Below are 21,439 nucleotides of genomic sequence, written 5' to 3' on the forward strand. Positions count from 1 at the left end.
TAAATGTCTCAGGAGGCACTGGGTTTCTCCTCACTGGGTTCTTTCAACAAAAAGTAGGTGATCATCCACTTCTTTGGGTTGGATGAGGTATTCTCTGAGGAACCTTCCAAATACTAGAGTCTACGATTCAGTAATTCAAATAGCTCTATGCAATTTAACCACGTTTTCAGGTAATAGATACTATGTCATATTGACAAAGTTGGGTATTTAAACTAGAGATTATAATAAACACAGTACTCTGGAATCTCGACTGGGAAGTTTAACACTCTCCCCTATGTGTACAGACACAGCATTACTTTTGAGACAACCCCATAAACTATAGCCTACTGTGGTTAGTATAAATGGCTTTAATTACTGAGTTTAATCTTTATTCATAAAATGATATCTTAAAATGCTGAAAAATGTTTTTTGGAGACAGGAAGAATTTAATTTCTCTGAATATATTTGTGTTCTACAAAGTAGTGGTTTGGGGGACACAGTTTAGCACTGCCTCTCATTTTTCTGCTCATTGAAAAAATAGTTTTTATCAGCAAATGAATTTAGAGGTGATATTTATTATTATCACTATTAATAACAGAAATGATAAGGAGCTATATTAGCCTTTCTTCTGCAATTCATAATACAATTGACTCATCTCAACAGCGTTTGAAGAATTAAAATCTTTTAAGAGTATATGAAATAAGTTTGTATAATTCAGATTAAATTACTTCAAAGATTTTTTTTTACTGCTTGCTGTGAGAGGAATAGGCACTTTGCAGGGATATATTTAAGAACATGCTATCTTCTGAAGTTTGTTCTAGCTCTCAGAAAAAAGCAAGCCTGTATTTTGTATTAATGAAGCCAGGGCAGGTCTATGAAAAACTACCCAAAATAGAACCTTTAACATGGTGTGAGAAAAATGATGTCACCACCCAAAATGCTAAATCAGTTTTTAAAAACTGCCAGCCCATGTTTCTCACAAAAAGCTACATTGCTAATGCAGTTAATGAAATCAGTTCTTTTTTTACCAGGATGCCACTCATTTGAGAACTACCGTTTCTAAGAATGAGTGAAACATAACTCCTGTTTGGGTCAATTTTTCAATCTGCAGAGGGATTTAGAGATCCATAATATGAATCAGATGTCTGCTCTCTGTTCTTCTGAAGTATAATATGCTTCCAACCATAATTTTAGATAACGATATAAACTTGAATGTGCATTATAATCAAAAAGGCCACTATGGCAAGATTTCAAGATTTCAAATCATTGACTATGTGCTTTTTCTTTTACACTCCTACTCAGAGACATAACCAGAGCATTTGGAATGGAAATTCTTATGCTCCAAGAAAGTGTTTGAGTAGCTAATAAGAAGGATTTATTAAATATGTAATAATATATTTATATATATATAATATATAATAAGATAATAATATAATAAAAAGGATTTATTAAAAACCCATCATGTACCAGGCACTATATTAGACACAGGGGACACAAGGACAAAGAATTAAACAATATTTGCCTTCAGGAAGGTTATAACCTATCCAAGAAGAAAACAAGTATTCATATAGATATATACAACATAAACATAAAGATAATAGGAGTATAAACAAAGTATTTGTCACTGGCTATTCTCCCTACCTAGAACTTCTTCCTTTTCATTTCTACCTCCTGGATTTCTGAGTTTCCTTTGAGCCTCTGCTAAAATCTCATCTTCTGTGAGAAGTTTTTTTTTTTTTAATAATCCTTAATTTGAGTACCTTTCCTTTGCTGATCATATCAAATCTGTCTAGTATATATCTTGTTCATAATTGTTTAGATACCATCTTTCTCATTAAATTGTAAAGTTCTTGAGGACAAAGACTTTTTTTTTTGTTGCTCTTCTGGCTATTCTTTATACCCCTAGTTTATGGCAAAGTAGCTGGCAAAGAGTGAGTGCTTAATAAGTACTAAATGACTGAATGACTAATAAGTTTGAGAAAAAAGGAAGTGGCAATCAGGGGAGGTGCACTGAGATAATATTAGCCTGTATTTGTATAGTGTTTTAATAAAGTTTAAAAATCTCCTTAGCTCTTTTCCTCATCTGATCCTCACAATAGCCCCTTGAAGCACATGGTACAAAATTATTTTTTTTTCTGAGAAGACTAAGGCTCATGGAGATGAATTGTCTTACCTAAGATCACAAGGCTTATAGGTAGCTAATAGCAGGAGTAATTTGCTATATTTCCATTGTTCTGATTCTGCCATTAAACAATGCCACAGGAAATGAACACTCTGGAGAATTTGGATGTAAATTATCAAAATATCTTAAAAGTCCATAGCATCTCAGAGGGGTGCTGGTGACTCTATAAGGGGGTAAAAGGGGAGAGTGGTCTAGACCTTGCCCGAGAGCTCTGAGACTTGGAGTTTTTGATTATCTTCTTAGCCAAGGGAAGGTTATGAATTTTTGAACTATTTGGGGTTGAAGGAAAGATAATGATATAGGCATACATGGTAGAAGTCAAGGAAAAAAGTAATATATTCATCACTATTGATACAGAAGAAAAGAATAGAAGAGTTGGGCATTCTGAATGAATGGGCAGAGACAAAGGCAAAAAAGAGGAGAAAGTAATTGCATACTATTTAAAAAAGTATTACGCTACTCTCCAGTTTATTGACTCACCTCTCCATTTTTCAGACTTCACCACAAAAAATCCTGCTTTAAAATGTTTTAAACTTTCCCAGCTCCAGGTACTTGTGGTCAACAGTTCTGTCATGTTGTCAACAAATTTGTTTGACAAATTATATTACTAATAGGAACATTTATAGACCACTTGAAAGTTTACATGGTAATTTACAAAGTAATATCTCATTGGATTCTCAAACTCTATAGGTTACTGCTATTATTATAATTATTTTTACAAATGAGGAAACTGAAACTGTAAGAGGTCATATCACTTGCCTAGGGTCACTTGCCCAGCTAATAAGGGTCTGAAGTGAATTTGAATTTAGCTTTTCTTCTTTACTCCAGGTCTAGTGCTCTTTCCATTGTACAATCCAGCTGCCTCCAGAACTTATAGAACTTGATTGAATGAGGAAGAAGTACCATCCAGCTACCTTTTCTGATTATAGTATAGTTTGTCAAATTCATATACATATATATTTTATATATCTTATATGTATATAAATATGAATTTTCATATATATAAAATACACATCTATTTTGAGGGGTGGCATATATCTATAGTAAGGAGATTTGTCTTCTGGTGTACAATTATAGCTACCTTATCATGCCTTATGCCATTATTATTATTATTGCTATTATTAAATATATAGTTCGCATTCCTATAGCACTTCAAGGTTTACAAAGTACTTTACAAATATTATTTCTTTTTTAATGTCACAACAACCCTAAAAAGAAAGTGATATTATTATATTTTGCAAATGAGTAAACTGAGGCAGAAATTAAGTGACTTGTCTGGATTTGAACAACTAGTTAAGAGTCTGAGGCTTGATTTGAACTCAGGTCATCCTGACTTCATGTCCAGAGCTCTATTCACTACAATACTTACACCATACAATACAATATCACCATGTTGTTATTGTTGAGTTATTTTGCAGTTATGTCTGGCTCTTGGTAATACCATTTGGAGTTCTCCTGACAAAGATACTAGCATTCTGTGCCATTTCCTTCTCCTGATCCCTGTTTTATATATGAAGAAATGGAAGTGAACATGGTTAAGTGACTTGCCCAGAATCACACATATACCACCATAAGAACCAACTAATAATTCTGCTAGATTGTCTTTAGTCATTGAGAGGGCCTTATAAGAATACTTTATGTGAAACAAGTCATTTTGTTAAAAAGGCATGGAAATGGGCTAGTGAACTTCTTCCAAAAGAAGGGGAAAATGGCCATTTTCAAGGGTCATTCAGAGTCTGATGACACATAAACCTACTTTGAAAGAGTAATGCTAGCAATAAAAGGGGACAGTTAGCAATATTACTAACATAACTGAGCTCTATTCATACAAAGTAGCTACAGCAACTCCAGCCCAACATTCTAAACAGGGTACCACCTAGCTGCCATTTTTTGAAATTACTAATCCTTTTCAGTAAAATATGTGGGTTACAACAAATGCCAGGAACTCCATTTTAGCTTTTGATCTATGATCCTGATCTTCTTCTTACTTATCTGACTATTTCTTTTCAGTCTCCCTTGTTGGATAATCAACCATTGCTTCCTCCCCAATCACAGATGCCTCCTAAGGACCTATTGTGGGTCCTTTTCTTTTTTTTTTCTATATCTTTTGTTTGTTTTTGGTTAACTCATGTGAGTTCAATGACCATTTCCAAGCAGATAACTACTAGATCTATATATTCAGGTCTAATCTCTCACCTGAAGTCTAGTTTCATGTCACCTATTGTGTATCTCTGTCTAGATTTTTCATGGGTATCTCAAAATCAGCCTCTATGTCCTTCAAGTTCCCCTCTTTCTGAGGCACCATCATTTTTTGATGCCTAAGTTATCTTCTACATAATTATTAATTTGTACCCCTACTCATAGCTAATCAGTTTCTAAGACTTATCAGCTCTTTCTCATAATATCTCATATCCATCCCTTTCTTTCCACTCATATGGCCACCATCCTCATAAGCTCACCTTTCAGACCTCATCTCCTCTTGCCCAAACTGATATAATAGCCTTCAGAATGGTTATTTTGCTTCTAGTCTTTCCATTCTCCATATCAACACCCCCATTCATAAAAACCAACAAAATTTTCCAAAAGAACAACTCTACCATGACACTCTCCCACTCAATAATCTTCAGGAACTCCCATCAACCCCTAGGATAAAATAAAAAATTTCTCATTTTAACATTAAAATCCTTCACAAATTCCAGTCTCCTTTTTCTAAAACTTCACATAATTCCTGATTTAGGCTTATCAGATATTCTTTATATCTGGTCTATTTCCCAAACTCAGGATACTAAGTTTTATTTCTCATCTCCATGTTTTTGTATGCAATATTCCTCACACCTGGAAGGCTCTCCATTTAACCTCTGCATCTTAGAATGTTTAGTTTTCTTCAAGACTTAGCTCAGGCACCTCCTCCTGAAAGTCTTTTCTACTTTCTTTAATTAAGACTTTCACTTCACTCAAATTATTTTATATTGACTTATCTATTTGTAAATGTCTTGTTTTCATTTTTGACTTGTAAGTACCTATCACAGTGCTCTGCATGAAGGAGATGTTTTTAAAAGCTTATTGAATAAAAATATTTGTGAAATTTGTGATATTTCTGTTAAGTTCCTTGGAAGACTTGGGAAATTAATTTGCTCATTCTTTAAGATGTGTGTGTGTGTGTGTGTGTGTGTGTGTGTGTGTGTGTGAGAGAGAGAGAGAGAGAGAGAGAGAGAGAGAGAGAGAGAGAGAGAGAGAGAGAGAGAATTAATTTGTTGAAACTAATGGTGGGTATCTACCCTTTGACCCAGCCATAGCACTGCTGGGTCTGTACCCCAAAGAGATAATGGACACAAAGACTTGTACAAAAATATTCATAGCTGCGCTCTTTGTGGTGGCCCAAAACTGGAAAACGAGGGGATGCCCATCAATTGGGGAATGGCTGAACAAACTGTGGTATATGTTGGTGATGGAGTACTATTGTGCTAAAAGGAATAATAAAGTGGAGAAGTTCCATGGAGACTGGAACAACCTCCAGGAAGTGATGCAGAGCGAGAGGAGCAGAACCAGGAGAACATTGTACACAGAGACTAATACACTGTGGTATAATCGAACGTAATGGACTTCTCCATTAGTGGCGGTGTAATGTCCCTGAACAACTTGCAGGGATCCAGGAGAAAAAAACACCATTCATAAGCAAAGGATAAACTATGGGAGTGGAAACACCGAGAAAAAGCAACTGCTTGAATACAGAGGTTGAGGGGACATGACAGAGGATAGACTCTAAATGAACACTCTAATGCAAATACTATCAACAAAGCAATGGGTTCAAATCAAGAAAACATCTAATGCCCAGTGGACTTACGCGTCGGCTATGGGGGGTGGGGGGGAGGAAAAGAAAATGATCTATGTCTTTAACGAATAATGCTTGGAAATGATCAAATAAAATATATTAAAAAAAAAAGAAAAGAAACTAATGGTGGACACTACTCTAACAAGGTTGAATGTTTACTATAAACACAGTTAATATTACTTCACTTATTGAATGCATGTTGAAATGGATTATCTATGGATGTGATATAGTATCTACAATAGCCTCAGGCAAACAAGGACTATATCTTAACTGAACTAAAGCAGATGGTATAGTGGGTAGAGTTCCAGGCTTGGTATCATGAAGATCTGAGTTCAAATCTTGTTTCAGACATGTAGTAGTTGTGTGATAGTGACCAAATCATCTAATTTCTCTCAGCATCAGTTTCCCTTTATCTGTATAATGGAGGAGTTGGGCTTGACTCTTATAGCTCCTTCTAGCTCTGTATTCTATAATCCCTCTAATCCTATTAGAAATTTCAAATTTTATCCAAAACCTAGCACATTATCTTGTATAGGTATTTAAATAATTATCAAGTTCCATAATTTTCCTAATACTCATTACAGATCTTTCTTGGGAATCTGGTTGTAATTTTAACTTCCCTGGAAAATTTTATAACCTGGGAATTTTAGTCATTGCCACACATTTAAATGGGCAGTCCAACCTGGCCACTTCCTTAACACAGGCTAATCAATGCAAGATGTATATTTCAACTTTTTGAATTATATACTACTTCAGTGTTGTCAAGACAGATGACAGGAGGCTATCAAAGGAGACAAGAAGTATAGTAATATTACTAAAATGATAATAGAGTGATTGCCATCTTCTTAGTTGAGCTCTATTCAGGCACCATAATAAATTATTCCCCATCTCTACCCTGAAATGGTTATTACTCAGAAGATGATTCAGATGGGCTGAAGAATCATAGGTAAGGAGGTGTTTTTTTTTTCCATTTGGGAAAGAATTGATAACAAAACTTATGTAAAATTCAATTTAAAAGACATATTATAGCCACCTCAAACATCATTTCAATTGTATATCATCTATAGGATGGTTGTTCCTTTCTTGAGAAATATTGTGTAATAAATACCTTTCCACGATATCATTTAGTGAAAATGACACTTGCTTTTGTTCTGTAAATGTATTTATGATGAACCTTTAAAGGATTGGACTGTGTTCTCTTTCTCTTTCAAAGAATGAAAATGTATTACTTCTCCATCTCAGATTGAACTAGGGAGAGCAGTCTAAGAAGAAATGGGCTGAAACTTGCATCATTAAAAAAATGTGGAATTGGGGGCAGCTGGGTGGTTCAGTGGTTGGAGAGCCCAACCTAGAGACTGGAGGTCCTAGGTTAAAATCTGGCCTCAGACACTTTCTAGCTGTGTGACCCTGGGCAAGTCACTTGACCCCCATTGCCTAGCCCTTACTGCTCTTCTGTCTTGGAGCCAATACATAGCATTGGCGTAAGGGTTTAAGAAAAAAATGTGGAATTTTGTAACATCCTCACTAAGGAATATTTTGACCAGGATGGATTCTCATCTTTTGAAAGAAATTCTAAATGTGATTTCATATGAGTAAAGGGCAGAATTAAATGCCCTCTCATTCAACATCATTATTTTTGAGTTTCAATTAAGGCCAAATCAAATTGTGAATGGAATTCACATCAGCACACAATTAGAGATCTACATGATCCCCTTGTCCATTCTGCTTTCTTCCAAATAAAAGGTGAGCTTTGGTAGAAGCTTACCTAAACAAGGACTATTCTAAAACTTCCTGAAGATTTGCCTCTTTCAAATATTCTTAGAACTAGTACATGTGATACTCTAGAACTACATGAGAGAGCAAAGTCCAATAATGTGTTTCAAAGGAATGCTAGGTTAAATTTTTAGATAGAAATTGAGTGTTTACTTTTTTCCTTCTCAACTAATTTATTTTAGGTGTAGGAAGAAACAATTCACCAGCAATTTGAATACTTGACATAGCACCATAAAAGAAGCATTCAGAAAGGTACATTTCACACCAAAAAAATCCAAAGCTTTGTCATTTTAGAGCAATCTTCCAAACCAACTTGATTTTCAATTTGTCAAGTAACCAGGTTTGTCTTTGTGTTTTCCTACACAGGATGTCTGCAGTTACCTCTTATGTGTTTCACAGTAGTTCTTCCAGTATGAAATGGGAAAATGCTGGGCACATTTCATTGATTCATCTCCTGTTCACATGGCTATTAGCATTTTAAATTCTGTAAACAACCAATGACAGAGATGTTCAATTAGCTAAAGTTGGTTTTACATCAATTGAAATTCCAATGTGTACCTTCCCCCATTGAATTTCCTTTCCTTTATTATGTTTATATACATGGTTATATATTTATGTATGCTTTATGAAAAGCAAAGGAAATATATCCCTTTCAATTAATTCTCCCTTTAGTGCCAATGCATTTCCTTAATAGGTTTCCATCAATGAACAAACAACTCCCTTGCTTCCATTCTCTCATTGCAGTTTCTTATGGATTGGTAGATTTGCTTTAAGACAGCCCTTTCCTTGCTCAGTTTAGAGAAAAGTATTCATCTGTAAACTACATTTAACTCAACCAATCAGAATAAAATTATTATCTATGAAAAACAACAGAGAGAGAGAGAAAGAGAGGGAGAGACACAGAGACAGAGAGAGACAGACAGACAGACACAGAAAGACAGAGAGAGAGAGAGAGAGAGAGAGAGAGAGAGAGAGAGAGAGAGAGAGAGAGAGAGAGAGAGAGAGAGAGAGAGAGAGATTCGTGAAGCTTCCTGCATCTACTCTCTGAGTAGATCAGCTAAAGCAATTCATAGAAACAGAGGGCCAGGTGTATGCATATCTCACTTGCTTAAAGCAAGTCCTACTGAGAAAAAGTATTAAAATATGTATTATAAGAGTATTCTAATTGGAATATGGGGTTGCTTAACCTCCCAAGATGATTACCTCTCATTTAATCCCTTAGAAATATATTTCTGTAGACCAATTAAAATCACTCCTAATTGGTTTTTTTAAAAAGATAAATTCCTTCCCTTCAAATCAACAAAGCATTCATACAAACCTACTCTTTATGTGCACTCCTGTTAAATGAATTGCTTTATAAACCTGCTCTTCTAAAGATCCTAAAGATATTTATCATTCATTGTTTCCACCTATCTCTCCCTAAATCCCAACCATATTTTATCCCCATTTGCTTTATGCACTTTGATAGTTTAAAGTTGATTCACACCCCCTTTAATCTTAGTTGAGGAACTTCAAAGCTATGATTGATGGATAAACAAATTAGTTCTTTAGAATCTCTAGTTGTCCTTTCTGGTGACATTTCTTTTAAAATCTCAAAACTGATTAAGTCCCCAACATTAACATTATTTCAAACCATTATACCCAATTCCCAGTACTTAGAGGTAACTAAACTGTATAGTGGATACAGGACTGGTTACAGAGTTAGAAAGATCTCAGTTTGAATCCTAACTAAGACATTTAATAAATGCGTGACCCTGGGCAAGTTATGAATTCTCAGTTGTAGTTTTCTTATCTCTAAAATGGGAATAATAATGGTACATACTCCCACTGTTGTGACACTCAAAAAAAATAATACATGTGAAGTGCTTTGCAAATAATAAAGCACTATATAAATATTAGCTAGCATCATTATTATTATTATCAGACTTATATCCTTAAAATTCAAAGGAGTAACAAGAAGTCCTTAAAATTTCTTTATTGCAAAATAAATTTTAAAAAATATACTGATAAATTACAGTATTTTTAAGAGATTGGAAGCGGCATTTCTCAATATCAGACACAATGACCAGGTATTCCAAGTGATAAAAGGATATGATGTGATTTAGATAAAATTCAAATGTTCCCATATATTTCCTATATTTCCTATCATTAGGAAACATGAACATGGCATGGAGGATGTACCAAAGTAGATGGTTGCCTCAGTTGAAGCTCTCTCTCTCTTATTCCATTCAGTATGGTGTAAGCCTAGACCAGTAAAGGATGGAGAGATCCAAAATATATTTGACATAACTAAGACACTAGACTTCAGAGGATTCCAAAAATCTGAATCATTTCAAAACTATCACTTGATTTCTAATCTTCTCTGAGATACCAAGTAAACATTTTAACAGCTCCAATTTTATTTAGATTGGATTTAAATTCTTGGAGAATTATTGAAATGACAGCTAGAACTTTAGGATGATGGACTTGACATTCTGGAGGGTGACAGGACAAAAGATTTAGTGTGGAAAGGACCTCTGAGGCCATATATAGTTCATCCATTTTAATTTGTAGTTAAGGAAACAAGGTGTGAAGTGACTTGCTTCAAGTGATATAGATAAATTCCAGAAGTAACATTTGAACCCAGGTCCTCTGATTGGGTTCAAAAGATACTGATCTTTTCATTGTGCCTTCACTTGCCTGGCCTCTACATTCTCACCCTCCTGATTCCTGATCTACCCTCTTATCTGTTTGTATTCCATTACATTACTCTTCAGTTGCATAGTAGAATATGAAGTAAAGCCACCAATATTTCTTTGTGGGAAGGGAGGTACAAAGGAGGATCAGAGAGTTGGAAGGAGTCTTGGTAGCCAGCTAGCATACCAAAAAAAAGTATATCCCACTGTAGATAGAAGCAATTCCTGCTATGAAAATGCCATGTAGAGCATGAGGCTATCCAGAGACTGACAGCTTCCAAGGAGCAGTAACTTATCGCCTCTCTCTGGATAGTCCAGGTCACTTCTGAACAACTCTAAATTTTAAGGAGAAAGAAATGGCAAACTACTCTAGTATCATCACCAAAAATACCTCAAATGCAGTCCCAAAGAGTTAGATGTGACTAAACTGAACAACAAAAATGTTAAGAATGGTTTTCGGTTCAACATCCTAAATTGGCCTCTTGGCCAGTTCTACCCATTGCTTCTACTTCTTCCCCTTGGGGCCCAAAGTCTAATCCCTCTTCTCTAGGAATCCCCATTAAAAACTTAAAGACAATAATCATCCCATGGAATCAATGCCCACAAATGATTTATAAAAAATATGCAAGGCAGCATGGCACAGGTGACAGAGGAGTGGGTTTGACAAAGAATATCTGGCTTCTGATTTTCACTTTACTATTTACTAGCTATGTAATATTGTATATCATCTTTTTAGGTCTTGACTTCCTCATCTGTAAAATGAAGGTATTGGATGATAAATCAGTGGTATCAAACTAAAAATAGAAGCAGACAGAAAACCACAAATTAACCCTGCACTTTTTATTAATTTTGTTAAATATTTCCTAATTACATTTTAAGGTAGTTCTAGCCAAATTGGGGAGTTTTCCTGCGTAGTTTATGGCCCAGAAACAATGAGTTTGATACCTCTGCGTTAGATAACCTCTGAGGTCCCTTGTAACTATATTCTCCTTTGTTTTAATATAAAAACAAAACAAAACCAAACAAACAACTCTTCTCATTTTCATACCAATATAGCTCCTATTACCATGTGTGGCAAAAGGTCGCTATTTACCAATACTTGTTCAATATTCCTGCACTTTGAAATGGGACTACTAATTGGTTAATAATTTCATTTGTAATCACAAATGAGAAAGTTGAGGAATGATGGAAACTGATCACTTATATCAAGTTCTTGAACAGTTCTTGTGAAATAAAAATCCTTCCTAGATGGATGAGAGATGATAACCGCCTACCTAGGGACCTCTTCAGGACCACTAAAGCAAAAACTCCTTGGGTTCTAGAAACAAAGTTTATTTTTTTTATAATAGGATTAAAGGGAAAAAGATATATAGCTTCCTAAAACTAGAGAACTAATCTCCACCCAACTTCTTTCACCTCATGGTGAATTATTTCTTCTTGAGAATTCACTCAAGCTACTCTAAACTCCTTATCTCGAACTAAAACTCATAAAGCCCAGCTATCTGACTAAGCTAACCTAATTAGTGTGGATTATAAAAAAAAAAGGATAAAGAGGAAGGACTCACAGATGTACTTGAGCCTGGGGTTGTTCCTAGGAATACCCAGATTCCCAGATGACCAAACCCTGGGGTTTACTGGCACCAAGTGGACTTCTGACAGATGGATCTCAGGCAGATGGTCTCTGTACTTCAGGGAAAAAGCAGTATACTCCAAGGCAAAATTTCAAACCCAGGAATCTTTCCACAAGATTAGGATTTCCAAAGGAAAAAATGCCAGAACAAAGATCTGCCTTCCAGCTCAGTCAAAGTCAGATCCAGAGAGAGTGACAGTTAAAAAGAGTCAAACCCCAACATGCTCTTCTTCCTTCCAGAATCTTTCCCCTCAGGGTTTGTATCCAAATACTCCTCTTTTCCAATTAAAGCTAATCCATGAAATGTACTCTATCCCTTAGTTCCTACAGTTGAAACATTAAGATAAGTCAATACGCAATTAGCACATGTCTACTATGTGCCATACAATATGCTAAGATACAAAGAAAGGCAAAAGAGACAAGAAAATAATTATATGCAAACTCTAAAGAGAATAAATAGAAAATATTTAACATAGGGAAAGCATTAGAAATAAAGGATAGAATATGCATAAAAGAAGATGCAAATGTTAAAATTCAGGTATTGCATTTTGGAATAAATATACCATTTGCTTGGGGTTCAAGATTTTCAAGGGTCCTATTTATAGAGTCCTGAGTTGAAGAGGGAAGAACACTCCTTACTTGGGCTGAATGTACCAATGAGATCCCAGAGAGATCTTGTTCCTCACTGGAACTCCAGGAAATTCTTTAATGCACTAATTCTATACATAATAAATAGCACTTTTCTTCTAATTAACAATTTAGGCAGTATGGGCAATAAGAGTAGAAAAATTATTGGATTTGGAATCAGGTAATGAAAATTTGAATTATTTCTACCAATGAAGTGACCTGTAGATCTGTTTCTTATTTGCAGAAGGAGTTGGTTATAAGAATTTTTCTGCAATGTCTAAATCCCTTAGTATTTAACAAATGAACTTTTAAAAACTTGGGTTGAAATATAATCAGTGATAATGCATAAGAATATATTAATAGGGAGCAACTGGGTGGCTCAGTAGATTGAAAGCCAGGCCTAGAGATGGGGGGTCCAAGATTCAAATCAGGCCTCAGAAATTTCCTAACTGGGTGACCCTGGGCAAGCCACTTAACCCCATTGTCTAGCCCTTACCACTCTTTTGCCCTGGAACCAATACATAGTATTGATTCTAAGATTGAAGATAAGGGCTAAAAAATTTAAAAAGGGAAGATATTAGCACTTTCTTTCCTTTTCTTCTTCCTCACTTCATAACTAGGAGGTAGATTTAGTTTAAGATTTTGGCATGAGCTCTTCTCTTTCCCTGCTTATTCAGTTAAGAATGTCACCACTGAGTCACTTATATTTTTATTTCTATTTACTAATTTGTTTATTTCTATTTATTTAATTTCTATTTACATTTTATAAGCTTATATTTTAAACAGATTTAAAGTTGCAGAATAATTAGCAATTTAAACAGTGAAAACTTGGGACTGTGTGTCTGGAAAGCTTCCTGAACACCTATGCAAATACCTCCCAAGGGATTCAACTCATAGGTGAAGATTATTCAAAGAGCTCCTATAAAATTAGACTGGACTGAATTCTAGGACATGAACAATGGCAGGCTGACAAAGGAGAAGATAGGGTAAAAGGGCCAACTTAGCCAACTCTTATTTCTCATTATCTTTTTGTAATAGTGGAAATCAATGATGTCTTCACCCAAATTTTGGGGTTGCAGTAAAAGAGGCATTTCAAGGATCACCAGAGTTCCAGTTTATTTTAAAGAGTCTAAGATAGATTGTTTTTCCTTTCAGACACTTCACAATCAAGCTGCTTCTTTTTGACACATAAAAGAGTCTAGGCAAACTTGATAGGATTAGGTTTCCCTAGTTTAGGCCCTGTCACTCTTAACTGCTAGGTAGAGTTCATGTTTCAGAAATCTTCAAAAATGACAGCCTTAACCAGAATCATGATACGGTCCATGCATCTGGAATAAATTTTGATTTTAAGTAAGCTTCTGGCACCAAATTCTTAGGAAGAAATGGCCAGCGACACTTATTAGAGCTAAGGTAAGGTCTGGTATGAGAATCCACGCATCCATTCAGGTCATCACACAGGCCATCATATATCTGCATTCAAGCAAAAGAAAGACAACCCTGAGGAAGCAAAGGTTCACAGCGCTGTTGGTTACAGCAGCTTCTTCTTTCCATACTGGGGGGAGAGGGCCACCCAGAGCTATCTTAATGATCTCCCAGTTCTGTTGAAGAATTCCTTCTGAATAATTCTCACTCTTCAAGTGAGGAAGGGCCTTTCCATCACTGAGGTGGGAAACCTTACAAGGACTTCTCAAAAGGAATAAAGACAACCAAGCAGAATTTTTCCAAGAGTCAGAAGTTAATTAATTATCTGGAAGCTTGAAGAGAAAGAAAGATTCTCAATAAAATCTAAAAACTGCCTAGAAATAGTTAATAACTCTTTAATGGCTAGTACTAGTTCTTAACGCTAGACATAGAAGGAACTTCAGAGGTCATCTAACTCATTTTCTAAATGAGGAACTGAGACTCAAATAAATGGCTTTTTCTAAAGTAGTAAGTGGAATATAGTTGCATGTGTATATGTATGTGTGTATTGTAAAAATAATAAGCAATGAATTGATTATTGATTTATAACCTGATTTAAATATTCTGCTTGCTGTGCCTACAAAGTATCTTCAGTTTATATCAGTGAAGTGAAGCTCATAAGTGAAATTGTCTTCACGGCCAGGCACAAGGATGCTAAGGAGACTCTTGTTATATAAAAATAAACTATTTATTGAGAATATAGTGATAAAAAAGATTTCTAACTCTAAGGGATTCTAACTCTACCCAAATGAAACTCCCTGTTTCCATAAGGAGATGCTTCTCCTGTTTCCACAGGCTACACTGATCCTTCCTGATCTGACTAACCAAATTTTCACTATTCTAAAATAAACTAAACACTATTATCCTTATATGAAGTATATAACTCTTAACTTTGTCTCCAAGTTATACAAATAACAAAGGCTAGCTGGCTGAGCCTCAGCAAGAACCAAGTTAGGACTCTGAGCCTTAGTAGACTGAGTCTAAACCAAAGACCAGTTCTTTCTTTGGTCTTCTCAGATATAAAAAACTATTTATGTAACAGCAATGGACAGTCATTAATGTTTCCAAAGTTGGAAAAGGAAAATCACTTAGCTCCTTCAGGTTTTCCCCTTCTTTCCTTTTACCTCAGACAGTGAGAAGAGAGAGAAAAGAAGATGTAACCTGCTCCCAGAACTCTGAGAGAGTATAACTGCCAGAGACTGCCACAGAAAAACTATTACCCCTCCCCCACACTGTTAACATTTGAAACCAACACTTTGTCTCCACTCTGTTTCAAACTCCAATTTTTTTCTCAAACCAATTCTTCACTTCTTATCTCTAATCTAATATAACAAGACAATTTCCAATATCATCCTTATAGTATATATGTTTATCTATTAAGAGATACATATATGCAAACACAAATGTACTCTATGTATCTGTATATTTTTATGTGCATATATGTACAAAATTCATACACATACATGCATATATATTTGCTTATTTTTTTCATATAGGTAAAAAAGGGCAGAAGAAGTATTTGAATTTGAGTCTTAAAACTAAAAATCCAGCATTCTTTCCTCCATTTACTTTACCACTGCCAGATGGTACATTACTCTCCTCCTCTTCCAGGAAAATAGAAATTCAATAAAGTTATAATTATTAATATTTCATATTATAATCAACTTGGTTTATCTTTGAATCCAAAAATTGAAAGCCCAGATCCTGAAACACAGTGGATTCTTCTTGGATTTGAATGGCATAAACATTTCTGTATTGAGTAGAAGTTAGACCAGATCTTTCACCTGCAGAATAATATATTTGAAAATAGTACTGGAAAGTGTGTTTTATAAAATACTCTCCCCTGTTTTAGAATTAGTACTAATTATCAGTTCCAAGGCAGAGAAGCAGTAAGGGTTAGGTAAATGGGTTTAAGTGACTTGCCTAAGGTAATATAGCTAGGAAGTATCTCAGCTCACATTTAAACTCAGGATCTACTATGTCCAAGCTGTTCTCTACTGAGCCACCTACCTGCCCCTGAAAAATGCATGAAAAAAGTAATGATAAATCTCCTGAACCACAGTCCAAATTTTTCAAATATTACTCTAGTGACTAAAATTTAATAAACTGGAAGCCTCATTCAATTACCAAGTAGGACCTATTATATGCTAAGCAATGGGAATAAAAAGAAAATCAAATGACAGTCTCTGCCCTTGAGGAGTTCACAGTCTAATGGGGGAGACTCATGTAAACACTAGGTACAAATAAGAAATATAAGGTATAAGTTGGAGATAACCAATGGAAGGAAGAAACTTTCTTGAAGGGAAATTAGGAAAGGCTTCTTATATAAGGTGAGATTTTAGAAGAAACTTGAAAGAAACCAGGAAAAAGGGAGATGTTGAGGAAAAGAATTCTAGGTATTAGGGACAGTAAAAAAAAAAAACATATAAAATTTGATGATTTTTGCAAGAAGTCTTACAAGAAGAACAGCAAGATTTTGCCTGTTACCTCTCTGTTATCCAATCTATAGCTTTTCAGCCTCCCTGGCCATCTGAATGAGTTGTACACCCTAGTTAGATCTATCTTCATTAGACAGATTCCCTAATGGATCACATATATTTCTTTGTAAATTAAAAGGTGGATTATTACATTAGGAAAGATATATAATAAAATATTTAAGTTTTTACTCAGACCTTTGAAAACCAAAAATTCTAGCATTTTAAAAAAATTTTTATCTTCCATCTTAGAACCAATACTGTATATTGGTTCTATTGAAGAAGAGTGGTAAGGGCTAGGCAATGGGGGTGAAGTGACTTGCCCAGGGTCCCACAGCTGGGAAGTGTCTGAGGTCACATTTGAACCCAGGACCTCCCATCTCTGAGTCTGACTCTCAATCCACTGAGCCACCCAGATTCCCTCTATTCTAGCATTTTTAATACATTAAATAGAGACTTGTATCAGAATCTGATACAAAGAGATAAAAGGAACTCTGATGATAATTGCTATCTCTGAGGAAAGCTTCCCCAAGATGCCCTGGACTGGGATACTGTCAGCAGAATCATCACTGAATTATACTTAAGGACTGAAGGACAATAGGGAATTCCACACATGAATTGTAGTATAGTAGAAGAGGAATGTTGTTGTCTTCTAAGAACTGAAAACTTCACATGGAGATGAAAACACTATCTAAGGATACACTAAGAGAGTATTAATAGTAGACACACATCAAAGAGCTTCACAAAGAAGCTTACCCTTTACTACTAACTAAATATATATAAGATCTCAGTAGGATTATTTTTTTTTTCCACTAGCGAAAAGTTCTTTCTTTCTTTTTTTTTTTTGAAAAATTTATTTAATCAATTTAGAACATTATTCCTTGGTTACAAGAATCATATTCTTTCCCTCCCTCCCCTTCCCCAACCCCTTCCCATAGCTGATGCACAATTCCACAGGGTATTACACGTGTCTTTGATCAGAACCTATTTCCATGTTGTTGATGTTTGCATTAGGATGTTCATTCAGAATCTACATCCCCAGCCATATCCCCTCAACCCATGTAATAAAGCAGTTGTTTTTCTTTTGTTTCTGCTCCCATGGTTTTTCCTCTGAATATGGATAGTATTCTTTCTCATACATCCCTCTGAGTTTTTCTAGATCACTGCATTGCTACTAATGGAGAAGTCCATTACATTCGATTGTACCACAGTGTATCAGTCTCTGTGTACAATGTTCTCCTGGTTCTGCTCCTTTCCCTCTGCATCACTTCCTGGAGATCATTCCAGTTCACATGGAATTCCTCCACTTTATTATTCCTTTGAGGACAATAGTATTCCATCACCAACAGATACCACTTTTTTTTGTGGTATTGATTGTTCAGCCATTCCCCAACTGAAGGGCATCCCCTCATTTTCCAAATTTTGGCCACCACAAAGTGCAGCTATGAATATTCTTGTACAAGTCTTTTTCCCCATTATCTCTTTGGGGTACAAACCCAGCAGTGCCATGGCTGGATCAAAGGGCAAACACTCTTTTATCGCCCTTTGGGCATAGTTCCAAATTGCCCTCCAGAATGGTTGGATCAATTCACAACTCCACCAGCAATGCATTAATGTCCCAACTTTGCCACATCCCCTCCAGCATTCATTACTTTCCTTTTCTGTCATGTTAGCCAATCTGCTAGGTCAAAAAGTTATTTCTATGGCTTTTAATTTAGTTCTATTTATTTTTACCAACCTATAACCCAACCTTTTTTATTAATTTTGGTGAATCTGTACATTTACAAGGAAACTTGGTGTGAGCACTGCAATGAGGCTGCCAGAAAGTGAAATTTCCAAATTATCTGGATAAGAACAATGAGCCAAAGAAGCAAGAAATCTCCAAAAGTATTGAGACTTTGAAAAACTTAGCTACTCTGATCAATACAATGATCCAAAGCAATTCTGAAGGACTCATGATGAAAAATGCTCTTCACCTCCAGAGAGAGAATTGATGACCTCTGAATACAGCTTGAAGTATAACTTTCTCACTTTTTTTTTTGCGCCATATGGCTAAAATAGAAATATGCTTTGTCTGATTTCACATATATAATGGGTAGATATCATATTGATTACTTTTCAGCAGAAGGGGTAAGGTGAGGTATGAGGGAAAGAATTAGTAACTCACTTTTAAAAAATGAATTAAAATAAAAAAAATAGTGTTGTTTTCTTTTAAGTCAAACAACAACAACAAAAAAGAAAAAGTGTCATAAAGTCCTTTCTGCTGAGTGAAAACTTTTGAATATTCCTTCATTTTACAAACTTTGAGCCAGCCATTTGGGCATACAAAGGCAAAGCAGAATAGCTGTGGATCTCAAGGACCATACATTTTATTGACTGGGTGAGTGGTTTGGGGTTAGACAACTTGCACTCAGATAAGTAAATATGCAATATATTCAAAGTAAAAGTTAGTTTCCAGGATGGATGAAGAAGAATAGCCAATGGGGCAATTAGAATAAGACTAATAGGCAAATAGCCTTTGGGGCAATCAGAATAGGACTCATCTAGGAAGTAGCACCTGAGCTAAGCCTTAAAGGATGAGGCAGAGATGAGAAAGGAAGACATTCCAGACATGAGGAACAGCTTATGATATTGGTGAAGATATGGCATGGGTACCCAGCCAGCACTCAGGGAGCTGCTCTGTTCCCGCTCTTCTGGGGATTCAAGGACATTTTTTGCATGCCCCATCCCTCCATACTGTTGCCTAAAGCAAGCACTTTTCTTCTCAGCTCTCTCCCATAATAAGGAGGGAGAGGGATTCACAGACAGCTTGAATTTGTCCTTTGGGAACTTGCACACAGGGAACCCTAAATAAAATGTTTGTTGGCATTCTTTTGTTATAGATAAAGGTGTCACTCCTGAGACACTGATGGTGGGGAAGGAAAGAATTTAAGACCAAGAAAGAGAGAACATCACAAGAAGTAAAATGAGTAATTTTGATTATAATATATTAAATTTTTTTTTGTAGAAACAAAACCAATGCAACCAAAATTAGAAGGGAAGCAACAAACTGGGAAAACAATTTATGACAAAATTCTCTGAAAAAGGTCTGATTTCTTAAATATACAAAGAACTAAGTCAAATTTATTAGGAATCAAATCATTCCCCAAATGAAAAATGGTCAAGGAACAGGAATAGACAGTTTTCAGATAAAGAAATCAAAATTATCAATAAATGTTCTAAAAATGTTCTGAATCCCTCCTGATTAGAAAAATGCAAATCAAAACAACTGTGAGGTAGTAATCTAGCAGAGTGACCAACATGACAATAATGAAAAATAATAAATATTGGAGGATGTGGCAAAACTGTTTTTTTTTTTTTTTTTACCAGTGGTGTTATACATTGCTGGAGGAGTTGTGAATTGATCCAGCCATTCCAGAGGAATCATGCCCAAAGGGCTTTAAAAGAAAGAATGTCCTTTGATCCAGCAATAATACTGGGTTTGTATACCAAAGAGATAAAAAAATGGGAAAGATTCTGTTTGTACAAAAATATTTATAGCTCTGCTTTTCATGGTATCAAAAAATTAGAAAATGGGGAGATGTCCCTCAATTGGGGAATGGCTGAACAAATTGTGGTATATGATGGTGATGAAATATTACTGTGCTATAAGGAATGATGAACAACTTGATTTCTATAAGAACCAGAAACACCTCCATAAACTGGTATGGAGTGAAATAAGCAGAACCAGGAGAACATTGTGCACAGTAACTGAAAAATTGTGGGGTGACTAAAAGCAATGGACTGATCCCGGATAATCCTGAGGAACTTATAAGAAAAAATGCTATCCACCTCTAGAGAAAGACGTGTGGGAGTAGAAATTTGAATAAAACATGTAACTAACTTATCACTTGTTTGTATGGGTATAGGGGTGTATGGGGTGCTCAGGGAGGGGTAGTATCTCTGGTATGGAGGGCTTGTCCTGCCCTTCTAGGGCAGCTCTCCAGCCACTGACCCTCACCTGACACCCAGCTCTCACTTGTGGCTCCCAGTAGCTGCTAGCATGCGGCAGCGGCCACACCCCGGGCAACAGCTTCGACAGGCCGGCTAAACCTTGTGAGGGTAGCCATTGGGTCGACGTCGACCCCTGGTGAACCAGGGCTTTGCTCACCCAGCATGTGAAGACTGCTTCGGCGGAACAGGCAGAAGAAACCAACAAGAAGGTTCAATGGCTGAGATGGCGACGCAGCAAGGCACTGTGGAGTGCTTAGGGCATGATGGAGCACAAAAGACAACACGGCCATCCAATGAAGCTGAGGAAGTCTCCAGGTGTAACGACTTTTTGTGCCAATGGACCCAGGCTTCCAACGCCGAGAGAGTGGGACTGTCTCTGTGCATCGACTTTTCCACTTAAATCTTCATGCACAGGTGTCTTTGTGCACAAAAACGCACAAAGACAATCATCATCCTTGGTTCGAGAGACAACCAACTGTATGGGTATATGATTTGAGGTTTTGGTTTTAAAAGATTACTCAATTACAAAAATGAATAATATGGAAATAGGATTTGAGTGATAATATAGGTATATCCAAATAAAATTTCTTGTCAACTCTGGGAGGTGGGAGGGAAAAGAGGAGGGAGACAAAAAGAATCATGTAACCATGGAAAAGATTTAAAAATTAAAATTAAAAATATCTAGTAACAAAAAAGAAAGAAAAAGGTAAGGTGGAGGGATAAGGGAGGAACTTTTAGGATAAGATAAGGATTTTAGAATGGAATCCATATCAAGAAAAAGAAGGGCATAGTAGGAAAGATAAAGAAGGGATT

The 21,439-nt window shown here is 35.8% G+C and overlaps 1 protein-coding gene across 7 annotated transcripts in view; it reads right to left on the reverse strand.

Annotated features, from left to right (window-relative positions):
- The window catches only part of MARCHF1 (membrane associated ring-CH-type finger 1), a 1,076,407-nt gene that overhangs the window by 489,122 nt on the left and 565,846 nt on the right, over positions 1–21,439 (reverse strand). For 2 of the 7 annotated variants that reach the window (XM_056802852.1, XM_056802856.1), the window contains one exon: positions 8,148–8,250. The exons of the other annotated variants lie outside the window; for them this stretch is intronic. The gene's annotated coding sequence lies outside the window, so the exon portion shown is untranslated. The remainder of the gene's footprint in view (positions 1–8,147; positions 8,251–21,439) is intronic. 7 annotated transcript variants of the gene reach the window in all.

This window comes from Monodelphis domestica, chromosome 6, assembly GCF_027887165.1.
Source record: "Monodelphis domestica isolate mMonDom1 chromosome 6, mMonDom1.pri, whole genome shotgun sequence".
In the NCBI taxonomy this organism is placed as follows: domain Eukaryota; kingdom Metazoa; phylum Chordata; class Mammalia; order Didelphimorphia; family Didelphidae; genus Monodelphis; species Monodelphis domestica.